This window comes from Chionomys nivalis, chromosome X (assembly GCF_950005125.1).
Source record: "Chionomys nivalis chromosome X, mChiNiv1.1, whole genome shotgun sequence".
NCBI lineage: Eukaryota > Metazoa > Chordata > Mammalia > Rodentia > Cricetidae > Chionomys > Chionomys nivalis.
This window is the reverse complement of record NC_080112.1, coordinates 6,978,315-6,995,570: the sequence shown is the minus strand read 5'-3', so window position 1 is coordinate 6,995,570 and position 17,256 is coordinate 6,978,315.

Sequence of the window (17,256 nt, the reverse complement as noted above, 5' to 3'; positions counted from 1 at the left end):
ACACATATACACACGCACACACACACAAACTTATGTACATTCGTGTACACACACATGTGAGGTTTGTACTGAATTTTTACTTACCAAATAAGTAATATAATAAGGTTGGTTTTTTGATGAACAAGAGCTGCTTTCTTTTTTAAGGTATAATATAAAAATGAAATGTACAAGTTCAGTTGTGGAGAATTATTTTTCTTATAAAGTTAGCTAGTATATGTTGAAATTTTTGTTCAAATGCTTAGTTCTTCTTGAGAGTTTTCATGGACATATCAAATTGTTCTCAATTACAGCATAGTATAAATTCAAATATAGAAGAAGAAATAGGAAAACATTGAACATTTTCAATATAATTTCTCTCATATCACACTAAGATTATACATTGTATAATTATAGGACCAATATTCATCAGCAAAGTACCTACCCATTCTTTTGTAGTTGATAATTCTTAATTTCTTCTTTATGAAGTGATAGAAAACAAGTGTTATGCCTGCTTTCTCACAGCCATGTTTGATGGTAACCTGCCTCACATGTAAATTTTATTATGAAAGAAAACATTTTTCTTTCTTTTGATCACTATGTATCGACCTCATGGTGCTTTATCCTTGCTTCCAACCAACTTTTCTCTATGCAAGGCCAGATGGAATGTAAGACAATAAACAGAAAGACAGATGTCTGAAGGTAATGAGATTCTGCATTTTAGTCAATTATTTAAATAAATAACAAATTCTAAGAAAATGATATGCATTTGCATAGCTACCCAAGAAGAGAACATTCAAACTCTGACTTGAGAGTAAAGAGGGGCATGGAATCAAATTAAAAAAATGAAGAACTTAATAAATGTATCCACATGATTTCAAATTATGGCTAACAGAGGAGTAAACAAAGGAATTCCGGTTTGCTACATTTCTTGGTTAACCTTATTTGTCAGCTTGACACAGCCTAAAGTCATCTGAGAAGAGAACCTCAATGTCTGTGGGAAATAGCCTTATTTGTCAATTGATGTAGAAAAGAGCAGTCCAGTGCGGATTGCATGATTCCTCAGGTAGATGATCTTGGGTTGTATAAAATGCTAGCCATACAAGCAAGTCAGCAAGTAGCATTCATCAATGGTTCTTGCCTCTAGTTCTACCCCGACTTCTCTCAGTTAAGAACTGTGAATTGGAAATACAAGCCAAATAAACCCTTTTCTCCCCCTGTTGACTGTGGTTAAAGTATTGTATCATAGCAGCAGAAAGAAAACTAGAGTGCTGTATTTCTTCTGAATTCCTAACATTTTTAGTCCCAAATTCTGTAGCCTATTAAAAGGTACTTTGGAGTAAACCAATGCTTAGTAAGTTATGCAGTTTAGTAAATTAATTTATATATATATATATATAAAATATGTATATATTACTTATTACTGTGATTGTCTAGCCTGTAAACATTGTTATTCCACTGAAAAGGGAGTCTAATTTTCCTGAATTAACACATTGATGAGAAATTTCTCACAGAGCTGAATGTTATATTGTAGATAAATAAATGAAAATAGAAATCAGTAATTTTTCTATGTATTTATCTGTATTCAAAATTTTATATATAAGTAGTAATTTCCTTTTCTGTATTAATGATTGAAAAGGGCATCAATAAGGAGTGTTTATTCTTTATCTAGCTAACTGCAGATTATTTTGCACTATATTTATATAATGATGATTCAAAAGTGTACTTACAAGGAGTGCATCTGAATATGATTAGAACAATAAGAAAGCCCATTGCAGCACACTGAGCATATTTTGTATGTTTTTTTTTTTTGAGACAGGGCCCTACTATATTGCCTGTACCTTACAGAACTGAAGATATTCCCTAAGCTTTGCCCATAGGCACAACAATCATGATGCCTCAGTCTTCCTCATCTGATGCTTGCCATTAGTAGTATGTTGCCATACCCAGATTGATTTTCTTTTATTGACTCTATTGGCAAAATACAAATACATAAACAAGTAAGCTTCATGTTTTCAAAATCAGCAGCTTTCCCAATTTTCATATTGAAAACATTTCTACTATGTCAAGTTATTACAAAAGAATATTTGAAATAATGAGATCTTCTAAAGTTTATTTTTCTTATTTTTGCATGAATGTTTATGTATCTGTGTGAGCGAGTATGTGTCTGAGTGCAAGTACCTGCAGAAGCCAAAGATGTTAGCTTCTATAGAGCTGGAGTTACAGGTGAAACACATGATTTTTAAACCTCCAAGTAATCATTTTTTTTAAATTTAAAGTTTGCATAAAAAATCATTTAGAGGCCAGGCGGTGGTGGTGCACGCCTTTAATCCCAGCACTAGGGAGGCAGAGGCAGGCAGATCTCTGGGAGTTCGAGGCCAGCCTGGTCTATAAGAGCTAGTTCTGGGATAGGCACCAAAGCTACAGAGAAACCATGTCTCGAAAAACCAAAAAAAAAAAAAAATCATTTAGAAAAGCAATAGTAGTAGATGACATTTCTTTCTAGGTCAATGTACTAGACCTAGAATGTAATAGAACTCAAAGCAACCTCAATTTATATACAGTGTGCTTGAAATAGTGTAAAAATGCTAGTATATTTCAGATATCACATTGAAATCAAATTTTGTTCCAGATCCTATAGATGTACTGTGTTATTCAATTTGACTACAAAAACAAAAATCTCTTGGATTTAACAGCTTGAAAAAACATAAATTTATTTTTCACAGTTCTTAAGGTTGGAAAACTGATATCAGGGTAATAGTGTCTTGGGAAAGGGACTCTTCCTGACTGCAGAAGATAGAGTTTTCTCTGAGTCCTCTTATATAATAAAGGAGACTCTGCCTTCATGAACTTACATAATTAATAATACCCACACCTTCATAATCTATCTCTTAATACAAACTCATTGAATGTTAGCCATCCAGCATAAGAGTTCCTGACAATTATATAGAAACACTCAGTAGTTATGATTGAATAAGGTACATTAAAAGAACCTTCACTTATATACAATAATTTCTAAAATATATTTTGGATAATCACACTGCAAAGATCTTACATGCATGTTATTTGCAGTGAAACACGTTTGGCAGATTAGTACAAAATTTATTTCTTTTGAAAATTTTAACATGCATATTTTTTGTGTACAATCTCAGAGATGTCTTCCATGAAACAAATTTGTTTTGCTTCATTCAGTTTCTTGCAAAATTTCATTGTGTTATTAGATATTGTTCTACAGGAAATATTGAGAGTTGCTAGTTTCTTTCGGACATGCTCTGCTTTGTCTGCATGTCTCCCAATGGGGATTCTACCTGTACATTTTATAAAAATGGGTAAGATATACATTATTATATATGCCCTGCTAGGTAAACAAAGAGAATATTTAACTTAAACACCATATGGAGCCATGGTATACAACATTTAAATGTTATATGCTTAATATTTAATATCTTACTCAGAAGAATTTTTAATTTAACAGCTGTACTAGTTTTATTTATTAATTCTCATATGTATGTATGCACATTTTTGTTTTGTTTTGTTTAAAACAATGTTTCACTGTGTAACTCTGACTGGCCTGGCCTTAAACTCAAGATCTGTTTGCCTCTGTCTTCTGAGTTCTGAGATTATTAGTGTGCACCACCACTGCCCAGCATAAAAGGATATTTTTATTGTCTATAGTTTGAAACTAAAACATTATTACATCATTTCCCCTCTGTTGATAGAGTTTTCTGTCCAACCAGATCCCACAATAATACAGTCCCAAAGAATCACATGGAGATATACAGTAATTATAAACTTATTTGCCCATTAGCTCTGGCTTCTTATTAACTCTTATAATTTATAGTATCCCAAAGTTCTTGTCTGTGTTAGCCACGTGGCTTGGTACCATTTTTGGCAAGGCAGTCACCTCTTGTTTGTTCTGTGTCTGGCATCCTCTGTGTCTGAGTGATGACTCCAGACTGACTCTTTCCTTTGTCCAGAATTCTCTTGTTCTCATTGCCCCACCTCTACTTCTTGCCTGGTCGCCCTGCATATATTCCCTGCCTGGCTACTGGTCAATCAGCATTTTATTAAACAATATAAGAAACAAATCTTACAGGGTTAAACCATTTCCCACAGCTCTTCTTTTTCTTTCTTCCTTTGAACCCCTCCTATGTTTCTTTAAAGAAAAATAGGCTAGAGGCCATGAATTTGGGAAAGAGCAAGGAGGATACATCTGTGCGATTGGAAGGAGGATAGAGGACCATGTGTGATTTCCTCCTTGCATGTTGTCTTGTCTGTTGGTGGTGGACTCTAGTTCTTGTTTAGATTGTGTTGTTATAGAGACTAAATGGTGTGTATCTCTAGATGGTTCTGTGAGACTCATTCTCACAGCAGACATCCTGTTATTGCAGCTTGTATAATCTTTCTGTTGTTTTTTCCTCTGTGTTGCCTGAACCTTAGGTTCAAAAGTGGTGTTGTTCAAGCTTCAGTAGGAATACTGCACCAAAGATCATTTGTTCTCTTTCTTTTATAAGTTCTTATTTTCTGTAAAAATCTCTGTTTGTGGGAAAGAGAAGTTTTTATGTTGAGAAGTGCTACACTAACCTGATGTGGGATTTCCCTCTGTGTGCTGTGATTACCATTAATGAATAAATAAATTCCTTTGGACCTATAGCAAGGAAGAACTTAGGTAGGCAGGTAAAGCTAGGCTGGGAGAAAGATGGGCGGAGTAAGGAGAAACCATGGAGCAGCTGCCAAAGTCAGACATGCCAAAACTTTGACAATAAGCCACTGCCACGTGGCAATACACAGATTAATAGAAATGGGTTAAATTAAGATGTAAACGTTAGTCAATACGAAGCTAGAACTAATGGGCCAAGCAGTGATTTAATTAATATAGTTTCTGTGTGATTATTTTGGGTCTAACCTAGCTGGGCAGCCAGAAAACAACAAGCAGCCTCTCCACTCATTACACTTACCTGTGAATATAAGGATAAATACTTAAAATGCAGTTAGAAATTACCCTGGTTTAGTAAAGTTCCCATAATCAATCCTCTACAAAGATCTATAACCTTACTACTCCTAGGTAGTTGAATAAGTTTCTAGTGCCATATGTAAATTTCATTGCTATACTAGGCCTTGAGACTAATCACAGAGTACTATATTGAAAAGATAGACAGTGGCAGCTCTGTTGCAATCATTATTTTAAAAGGGTTGCTTTAAGTTTTTCTTAATTGGAGATAATCTTGGTAAGATTTCGGCTGACTCAGCTGGGATGTCTAAATTAGGCAGAGTCGCTCGATGTACTAGGCTAGCTCAGAGGGATTGGGTATAGTACCTGCAGAGGAACATCAGAGCGTCTCACAGGGCTAGACCCTGACATAAGTTGTGCAAGACATCTTTGAGCTGTGATGGTAGATGTGTAATGAGAATAGGCAAGTATTACAAATAGGTGACAGCTGGTTTCCTGATATTAGGCTGAAGGTTGTGATGGGGCAAAGAGAGATATCCAAACTAGGCTGGGGGACGTGATGAGGGACCTGTATTAGATCTTGGGGACTAGGAAGCAGGTATTAACTAGAGAGTCAAGATACCCAACCCACCTAGATACTGGTACAAAATGTTTAGGATCTGGCTTACAAGAAGTATTTTAATGGTGATGTGGGGCATTTTATTATGTAAACGATACACTTCTATCACTATGATGACTTTCAACTATTAGACTGTTATAAACAATGATCTAGAATATATTACTATAGCACATGGCACCCACTCTTTAAAATAAGCATACATGTAAAAATCAATTAGAAAAGATTCATTTTACTAATTGTTCTACATAAACTTTCTGAGTAGAAGTGATCAGTTTTTAAAAAGAGACACAAACTGTGAAATAAATTACCACAACCCCATTTCTAAATGTCATGACAGACCTAGAAACAATTAAGTGAATATTACTAATTAAAACCAACTTACTAAATCAATAGTGTAACTTAAGCTAAATTAAATTTCATTCTAACAGACATGAAATACTAAGATTTGACAAGCTAGATGCTAGATCTCAATTAAACTGCATAATTCCACAGGCCAGGAATTTTTCAGAAAAAAAATATTCTGATTTGAGTTTAATGAAGAGGTCTATTATGCTTCCCCAAAATATAAAATTTTCCAGCATCAATTAAGATAAACAAAATTCCTCACAATCTATACATTAAGAGGAAATTAGTCTTAAGATAGTGCCCATATGATGATATGATTTTAAATTAGTTTTAAGTTAATATATATATGTATATTTCTTTCCTTTTGTGTTTATAAATGTTTGATGTTGATGCCACAGAAAACTCCTGAAATGCAGTTATAAGCCTGTAAGTGGAATGTTGCATTATATACAGGCCATGTCTTGTCCTGTCTCCATCGGAGTGAGGAGGTGTGGATACAGTGACTACCTAGAATTGCTGGTGTGCTTCATCCTTTCACCTCCACAAGTCACACACAAATGCAACTCCTATGTTTTTTCAGATAGGTGACTTGAACTGGGTATCATGCTAAGAAGATAAATTCAATCTGACACTACCACCCCAGGACTTACAGGGTTATAGTAAGGTGCTTTGTCTTCGGGCCACCTTATTGGTATTGTTGGTAAGAGCAGAAAAGCACATGAGAGGGGACTGGAGGTGCCTGCTTTGAATCTTGGGGCTACTGACTACTGTGTTGGGGGCAGTGTAGGAAGGCGAGGTCCTGAGACTTCCTTTTCAGTCACTCCAATCTAGAGGGTTTTGCAGCTGTTCCTGTGGTGAGTGTGAGGTAAAGGCTCCTGGATCACCATAACAGGCCAGCTCCAGCTGTTGAACCCTGAACACCCAAGCTCCAGAGAACTTGTCTGTGCTTCTACATCCTCTCAACTAGTATGGTCTGAGCATCTGGAGTGAGGGAAACAGTCTAACCAGGAAACTCTGACATGTCAGCAGTACCCAGCTATCTAACAATATAAGGGCAACTGTGTTCAGCCATTCCAGACCTCCTCAAGGAGGGTGACATCAAGAACAGCCACACCCTAAACAGTGATGTCAAGCAATCAACCTCACAGGTGGTCTCCAGGCTCTTGGGCTTCCCATGTCTCTCCGTAAAAGTTGCTCAATCTTAGACATTCAGCAGTCCTATGTTCTGTGGAGAAAGTGTTCTGTTTACCAACATTTTATTCTCCAGCTGAAGACCAAAGAACTACAATGACTTTGCAAATGCTAAGCTTTATCTATGATTGTGAGAACTGGGAATGCTGTCTAGAAAGACGCTGAGTAAACTCCAAAGTCACACTGACACCAGGGTCATTGAGTAGCTATCAAAAGTCTATCCTTCTGCTGTCCTCGGGACCAGAATTACCTATGGAAGATGCCATCTCCAAATTCATCACATTGGAAGATGTGGCTTCTGATGAACTTAGAGAGCACATAAGCATTCCTTTTATAACACTGGTATAAATCATGTCGCCTAAGGAATGCCATAGCATTCTTGGTTGTCCTTTGCTTTCTTACAATAACAGTTCCTTGCCTTCCAAAAGACATGGGATGATTTCTGACAGACCTACCCATGCCCTGGCCCGGCCCACTTCCACCACTGTGAAGCCAGTGGGGGATATGGTCTCCTTGGTGCTAGAACAATCAGCCAAATCACCTTTTGGGCTGTGGGCTGGGGAGATGAGCCCTGGTGCACACTGCTTAGCCAGTCTAGTCTAATTGTAGGCTCCAGCTTTAATGGTAAACCCTGTCTTAAAAAGTAATATGGAGACAACACACACACACACACACACACACACACACACACACAAAGGAAGACCAAACAAAGAAAAGGCTGCAGACAGAAGAGAGGAGCCTATTTTCATAGCCACACAGGAGGGTAGCAGCCACTGACCCCTGTATGGAGGGGTAGCTCCAGCCAATCACCTTACTTGTAGGGCGGGGTCTCAGGCTATGGCATGTGTGTGAGTCGCCAATCTGCCAAGCTGCAGCTGTACTGGAGACTCTAGGGCACTGAAAAACAGGGGGGCGCCTGGCAGCTGGGCCGGGAGTGTGCTGTGTATTTAGGACCCAGGCAGAGGGCTGCGAGATTGGGGTGTGCAGTTCTCTCAAATTAAAATTCAAGCCTACGTCCCGGGCCGCTCAGGGTCGGGGGCAAAAAATCCCCATGTTGGGTACCAAGTGTATCGGCATAAATGAAGGCAGACAGAAATTATAAGAATATTTTCAGTTTTAATTAGGGAAAAACTCACAGAACACGTGGTTCCAGCGGAGAACAGGAAAGCAGAAGGGCTGGGGGAGAGCACACCAGCAATATTTATTAGTAAAAAATATCCTCAGGCGACCCCACCCTACAAGCAAGGTGATTGGCTGGGGCTACCCCTACACCTGTAAGTTTGGCAAATGGGCTGATATGCTAGGAACAGGCACTGTATGAGATACTTAGGTCTTGAACTTCAGGAAATAGGCATGGGTTCACCAAGCCAGTAACATTCATAGGATCTCAAAATCAACCACACAGACACAGACTTAGAGTAAAGCACAGTGTTTATAAAACAAAGATGTACCTTATTTTGTGAAGATATTAATTTCTCACAATTGTATACCGATTTAACATACCCAATGTAACAGGGTTGTAGGGCTACAGAAGAGAGGTGGAAATATATCAAGATTAAGGTCCCAGAATCCAGGGTAAGGGCATGATGGAATAGCTTTTTCTATATCGCAAACTGCGGTAGTATATATCTTTTTATTATTTTGGAAAGAAAGGTCCCCTGAAATTTTGCTCATTGAAGTCTACTTGCCACATGAAATAGTGTGGGGCAAGCAAGGACCAGTGAATACTTGTTATCACACCTGAAGTTGGATGTGCCGGTTTGCTTCTGCAGCATCATTCCTAGCAAAGTGATTGTGCTTTAAAATAACTACAAACTCAATTTGTGAGTAGAGAATAATAATTAACCCGCCCTTCCCCCTAAATGGACTCTGCCCACTTTGTGTGTCCCTTTCCCACCCAGAACATGGTGGTCTGTCTTCTGCCTCATCTTCCCCTCATGGATGAGGATCGATGTCCTCTTCAGGATGAAAATAGCGGGGATTTTCTTGGGCAGGGGACACGAAGTGTGGCCCACCCTCTCTTTGGCAGCCATAAGTGGAAAGCTGAAAAAAAATAGGAGGAGGGTGGAAATGTTAAATATTTTGGTATCAATCTTTGACCCATTTTGTGGTGATAGGACTATCCCTTTATTTCTAGCTAGCGAGCAGTTGACAAATGTCTCTGCAGTAGGGGCTTACAGGGTGCTAGCAGGAGACAGAGACCTGAGAAAGGCATGAGGAATGTATTCTTTCTTCTGGCTGCCTCTGGAAGAAGAGGCCCAGAATCCCTCCTGGTCCAAAAGGAGAAAGCTAGAGGATATCTCTAGCATGTTTATTCTCTTGGCCGTGAAGAAATGGTTATTGTCCTTTACTAAATGATGATGTTCTGCAGTGTGGCGCATGACATTATTCCTTAGCTGCATGAAATTTTCTGAGGTCCCCAGACCACGGATGTTTGAATCAAGACTTCCAAATGATTGGAAATAAATCCAGATTAAGGTCCCAGAATCCGGGGTAAGGGCATAATGGAATAGCTTTTTCTATATCCAAACTGCGGTAGTATATTTTTTATTATTATTTTGGAAAGAAAGGTCCCCTGAAATTTTGCTCATTGAAGTCTACTTGCCACATGAAATAGTATGGGGCAAGCAGGGACCAGTGAATACTTGATATCACACCTGAAGTTGGATGTGCCAGTTTGCTTCTGCAGCATCATTCCTAGCAAAGAGATTGTGCTTTAAAAAAAAAAAAGGTCACTTACATGTGACCTTGGTGATGGGTACTGTGTCCTTGCAGATGGATTATGTGTTCCTGTCAATGGCAGATTTGTCACTGCCAGAGGTTGATATGTTGCTGCTCCTGGTTGATATGGCACTGGTGTTGTTTGATATGACCTTGCCGATGGGCCATGGAGGACTGGAGAGTTATGATCGACATGATCATCCCAGAATCTATAAGAGAAGAAATTTGGAGCAGTGACATAAATCAAAGAATGATGTCTCATGGGAAATTCTCCTGGTCTTCATTAGGGGTTTGGTGCACATTTGTTTTCAGTATAAGAACTTGCCAAAATGTGGCTCAGAATGACCTTGAACTTCTGCCCCACAGCCTGCAGAGCTGGGATGACAGCATTGTGTCACCACACCTAGTTTCTGCTATTCATTCCCCACCTCTTTCTGGAGGCTTTGTAGGCTTGCTGGTTTGAAACCTGCAGTGTAGATCAGGATGTCCTCAAACTCACAGACATCTGGCTGCTTCTACCTTCTGAGTTCTGGTATTTAAAATTGTGAGCTACCATGTATGGATATCTGTGCTTTTTTTTTCATTTTTAAATGGTATTTTACTTTTTTAGATTTATTTATTTTGTTTTATGTGTGAATGTGTTGCCTGTTTACATCTAAGTGCACCACATACAACCTCGTGCCCTCAGAGGCCAGAAGAGGGTTATTGGGTTTCCTGGAACTGCAGTCATGGTTGTGAATCACTATGTGGGTGCTGCACACTGAACCCTGGTCCAAGTGTTCTTCACTGCTGAGCTACCTCCCTGCTTCTGCAGCTCTTGGCTGAAGCTCTTGAGGTGACATTTCTGTAACTTCCTTTTAACACCTGTTCATAAAAGTTCTATATGTCTAATCTGTAGACGTGGGCTACTTGACCATTGTTAAACACATACAGTTAGACCTGACCCTACATGACCAAACGTGTTTTAAATTATTTAAATGAATTAAAATGACATTTATTATTAAAAAGAGAACTCTCCAAGGTAAAATAAACATGGATGCTGAGCTAAATTACAGTCAATTCACTTGTTTCACCTGGTTTCTTTGGTCCTACATAAATAGTTCCACCATGATTCTGCTCTCTGTGGCCTTGTATATGCTATTCCATCTGGCTAAATATGACCACCCCAGGGAGCTGGGGACTCAGTAATAGCTGAAGGGCACATTTCCTGACATCTGGTCCTGGCTCTTTCCACAATCAAAAGCTTGGGCAATTCAGAGAATGATATAAATTGCAAAACCTCATCAAAGACCCAGAATCTGTACTCTAATCCTTCTTAAGGTAGGCTCTGATGATGAGAAGCATTACAAAACATAACATTTGCCCACTTCACATGTCAGTCACCACATGTAAAGGCAGATGGAAATCCACATAACTTTTAGAGACTCTGCTTCAATAAGACAACACTCATTTAAAAGCACTTATTGGACCTTAATTACATGCTAGGAAGAACCGATTCTTTCTTGTATTTGAAATGAGAGACATTATTATTGGGCCAGAATGTGTCCATGCCTTCATGCTATAAGATCCATGGTCAGCCTTGCTGTTGCCTGTTCACAGTGTGTAACAAACATCTTGCATCTACTTCCATGGTTTTCACGGTCAATGCCTTCATTCCAGAGAAGTTGAAGAAGGGACATGGAATTCAGAAGTTACTCAGCTGTGGACACAAAAGACATCTCTACAAACACCCTATGCTGAGAGTCTGAACTTGAGCAATGAAGTCGAGTAATTTGAAGGTTTTGCTGTGAAATCACTGGCTTTTCAGCTCTTATCTAGTCCTTCTGTGTGAAAGACCCTCCATTTCATTAGCAGATACTGAGATAGGCACTATATAGGCAGGAACGGGGAAAGAGCAGTCGGCTCTACCCTTTCCCAAAGTCCACCTGTTTCTTACCTATGGGTCTCATTTTGTGGATACTCAGAGTTTCCATTTCCAAAGAAATTAAAGGGATGCGGTCCCAGGTCATTAATAATAGTCACCACCTGCACAAAACCAACAGAGTTATTGTAAAAAGATACAGGTATGCCATCCATCCATCCCTTGTTGACATCTTAGGCTCTGGCTGCTCCTGTACCTGCCCTCGTGGCCAGTAAACCCGATTTTCTTGTCCTTGCCCCATTTGTTCCTGTGCCCCCGGTCGTTCATATGGCAAGTTACAAAGCATCTCAATACGTTGGGCCAACTCATGTTCACATTGTTCTCGTGCCCTTTCCTGTGGGTATTGATGCATCAAAAATAAACATAAAAATACTTTGATGACTAAAAAAGCACCTCCAGAAATGAACAACATGCAAATGAATCCCCAACTAATGGAAGTCTAGTCTTTGTGCACACTGGGCTATAGAGACTACTGTGTGGTTTGGCAGCACATTAGTCACAGACATGCCACTGTATTACAGACCTCTGAGAACCCAGAAAACCTGCACAATCATATATATGTCATTGAGCCTGTGTTCAGGTATACTTAGTACAGATATTTTTAATTCTCTGAGGGCAACTCAACTGCAGCCTATGGGGTAGGCTGAGCCAAGCAAACCAAGCCAATCAGAGATCTTATGCAAATGAAATCACCTTTCAGTTATAAAAGTAAAAGATACTTGACATACCTCTTCTTCAACTTCTCTGTAAGAAGGAGGTTCCTCATTGAAGATTCTACATATATTCAAATCATAGACCTGTGTCATCATTCGTGGGCCACAGAGTTGGGAAAACCTTTCCCCGAATAGTGGACGCTGAAAGTTAAGTGCTGTTCTTGGCTGTATTTGTAAGAACACAAAATTACAAATGTCTTGCTTCTTGTTCATGCCTTTCCTTAGTGCACAAGACACAGTGAAGATGGAGAAAGATTGTTCACCGAAGCCCATAGGAAACCCCAAATTTATAGAAGGCACACTGGACCCTGCTAAGACCTCACGGGGCTCTCCCCAGATCCTGTTTATAGCCTGATTACAAAACCTTAGGAATTTAAGACAATATCTACATTGAGAGATTAATTGTGTATTAATCCAAAAAAGGAAAAGGAAAAAGAAAAACCCAAGACATTTTAGCATAAGGACATCTTCTTCAAGGACAAATGTATTCACATAGATTTCCTAAATAGTTCAAAGAAATTTTATGGTATTCCAGAAATATGTGCAAAGCAAGAAGGCAGAAACATCAAGGCTCAGGAACTTGCACTCGTCACACTCCTGGAGCTAAACTGAAACACCTGTCTTTAAGTTTTTCATTCTATAAAGATTTTGGGGGGACATAACAGATGGAGTATCTGGTTTTGGGGTCAGGAATAGATACACACAATTCCACATAACTGATATAAAGCTCATTTCATATAAATTTCATTCTATATATTAAAGAATCCTGACTAATATAAAACATGATTATCCAAATCCATGGTTTTGTCCACAGTCTCAAGGATAGAAGAGATACAAAGTAGAAGAGGAGAAACCAAGATTTGGTGGTGCATGCTGAGGAAAAGGATGGGATTGAGTTGTCAAGAAATCTCTTTTCCTGTGAGATGGTTAAAGTCACTTCACAAGTGATGAACAAAAGAACCTGAGGAAATGCTGCATCTTCAGAGCAGCTCAACATTCCACTTACTTCAAATTTTCTAGGGAACAGAAAACATACTTGTATATTTTACAGGATGAAAGCAACATGGATGTGGTATACCTTAGAGAACATCCAACATCCCTGTTCCGAGAGGTTCTCATCTATATGAAAAGCCAGTACATCACAAACAGTAATATGTTTTTGAAAATACAGATCATGTTTTCTGTAGAGTAAACTTGAGCAATCAGAGTTAATTTAAGCTCAAAGATGTTAAAGTCCCCAACAGGAAGAAAAATGAATTTTGAAAGACTTTCAGATGCACCTCGACTACTGCATAAGATGGCAAATCTGTGCATACCATGGGTTTGACCACTGCCTTTGGGCGCACAGGATGTTCTACTGGGCATGCAGGCTGTGCTACTGGGCTTAGAATCTTTGTGGATATCCCAGCTGTCTTTTTATTTCCTTGTTCTTGGTCCACGACATGTTCTTGGAACTTGGGGTCTTTTGGGGCATGAGTATCTTCCACTATTACACAGGAATCATCATCCGAAGAAGTATCAGAAACTTCATCAATAGCATGCTCTTTGGGTTTGGAGCCTGTTTCCTCTTCCAAGGGTTTCTTCCCATTCTCATCACTGCATTCTCCATGCTCTGGGGAGGTTTGTCCTTCCTGGCTGTCACTCAGAAAAAGAAATCCTGGGCCAACATCAAATTCCATGTCTACTGGGTCTAGCCTGTGTTTTGCCTCTCTCATAGAATCGTCCTCAGATGTAGAGGCTGAGGAAGGAAGTACAGAGGAGAGCATGAAGATAATGGTAAAATGTGCCAGCTTTATGTATATATAACAGGACAGTATGGCTTATTAGTAATATTTCATGGCAACATTCTTTGGGTTCGATTTCAGATATTTGGTATCCTTTAAATAATAAAGCTGAAATAAGTTATAGGCCACTCTATTAGATGTTGCAATACACCTTTGCATTAATACCTGAGTAAAGCAATCTGGAAGACAATAATGAAGAATTATGATATCATTTTAAAAATCTACTTGCCGTACTTCCTATATGACCTGGCAGTCTCACAGTCAGGAATTTACCAAAGCAAACGGAAAGTTCCACACAAAACTTCTAGGACAATGTTTGTAGAAAAGTTATTCATAATCGTCAAAACCTTGAAAGCAACCCAGATGCCCTTCTGCTGATGGATAGATTAAAATCCTGTAGTACATTCATAAAGGGCAATAAGCGGAATGGATCATTGTTTCCTTTTGTGACATGCAAAGTTGTTAACTGTACATTTATAAGTGTAAGAAGCCAGATGGAAAAGGTGTCACATTATAAACAGGCATAAAATCTAACAGTGTTTTGATTGTGTAACCTGTGGTTTTGGAGGATCATAATAAAAAGGCTAGAATTTCTCTCTTTTGTCCATTAATCTCTGTACTGTTCTTCCAACTTAAATTACTTTAGTTTTTGTGACAGGGTCTCATGGATCCCAGGATAACCTTGAACTCATTGTGTAGCCAAGAATGGCATTAAATTTCTGGTCCTTATGTCTGTACTTCCTGAGTACTGCATTGAAACTTTTCTCTAAGACCAAAATTATTTCTAAATGAAAAAAAAATTACAAAATATAAACATGAGTATCAGGCAGGATGAGCCACCCAACACCTCGCCACAATGCTGTGGACCATTATGTTAGTTTCAGAGTCTAAAGTTTAGTCAGAGTGCAAAACTCCAGTTCCTTGGTAGTTTCAGTGTTCAGAATTTTTACTAAACGTTTCTACTATCAAAAATTTCCAAATTATTTTTGAACCTTAATATTCTATTTGCAATTTTTGGTTCCAAATGAAAATCAAATAAATATCAGTAAGCCATAACAAGGATCCCAGATGCTGCCCAATTTCAGTGTTTGTTGCTAGATATCTGGATGTGTTCTTTTGACTGGAAAGGACAGCTCTGAGAACTTATCACAATTTGTCCACAGCTGCTTTAGTAGTAATGCTTATAATTCAACAGAACAAACCTACAACATACATCCAGATGAGTGGGTTAAGAGCAATCACTGCTCAAGTAAACATAAGAAACAATCAGAGAGAGAGAGAGAGAGAGAGAGAGAGAGAGAGAGAGAGAGAGAGAGAGAGAACCAGAGCAACATTGTGCTGTTTTCATAGGATAGTTTGGAATGGAGCTCTGAAACTTACAGAAGTAATAGAAGTTTTGTTACTAAAAACTATTTATGCATTAAAACTACATCTGGAATTGAGAAAAGAGAACAAAATACAAGATTAACCGCAATACATGAAAATTCCACAATACAAATCTCTACAATAAGATCCACATAGTAAAAGGATACCTTCCCTTTTCTCCAGTTTTGCAGTTTTTCTATAATACTGTAATTAGGACTTTGGTGAAGAGGGATTAACCCATTTCACCTCTACTCCCATTCAAATTTTCTGCCTGTAAATCTGTCATCTCAGCACTCAGGATTTCAGGGAACAGGATTGCTGGGACTTCTAGGACAGGATGAAATAAACATCCAGACTCTGTCTCAAAACACCAACAAAAACATGTTGCTACAATAGAACATACAGATGGACACAAATAATGTTATTCTTCAAAATGAGGTCTATCACAATGTTTACAATATTAAAATCAAAACCAAGTGAATAATACTAAGTCAGCAGGAAGGAGGTAAGACTGCAGACTTCTAACTGGGATTTCTAAAGCTTGTAGGAACCATGATTGCTTGAATCTATGAAAGGGTACTTACTTTGTGGCTCTGAAATCATCATCTCAAAACATTTAAAGAAAACGAGCAAAGCTGGGCTTGGTAGCTGTGATTTCACACCATTATAAACACTATCTTTATTTTAAACCCTTAAACCGCCTCAAAGGTCACTCAACTTATTTAGTTCACATCCAAAGAGTTGGTTGTACCTACTTGACAATGATGACGCTATCGCTGCACAATCTCCAGATGAGTTTATGCTTGTGCTTGTAACTATACTTATAGTTGTGCATATACTTGATCGAGACGGTGTCCTGACCTGAGCTAATTCAAATGGTATTTGCCGAGGGGCTGGTATAACATCTACAATTTTAACCTGAATTTCCAAAAGAAGATAACACATTTCACTAACCAGATAGAATAAGACACAAATAAATAGTAACACAGGGAGAACCCTAAACCTTAGATATAATTTTAAACATACTTTAATCTATTGAAAACCCAACAAAAAAATCCTCATGTATATTCTTAAATATATTGCTGTAAAGTGCTAAGTTTCAAAGACCGTGGGACAATAGCCACTGGTGGATGTTCCCAGTGTTCCTGTACATGAGGAGGATGCTTCAAGCAAGTGAAAGCCAAGTGTGATATGATTAATGTTTTAGGCTGACTAAATGTGATAGTGTCGGCAAGAGTGTTTTGGCTGTAGAATGGAATCTATTGCTGTCATTTCCCCTAAGACTGCTTGAGTTTTATTCAAATGCTACTTTAAACAATTTATGGATACTTATCTGGGGATCAAGCTAATTACTAAGAAACTAGCCTTAAAGACAAAGTTCTCTAAGATTAAAATACAATTTAATGGAGACAGGAGAGATGCTCAGTTCTTGAGCACACTGACTGCTCTTCCAGAGGACCTGAGTTTGATTCCCACCAACCACATGGCAGTTCATGACCATGTGGCAAAATGATTTTTTGCTCTCTGTGGCATCCCGGCATTGCAAGAGTGAGTGGAATATCCTGTGGTTCAGCATTGCAAGGGCATATAAAACAGCCTACCATCAACTGAAATTGAAAATTAAAAGAATTGTTTCTACAAATAATTTGTGAGTGTGTGTGTATACACAT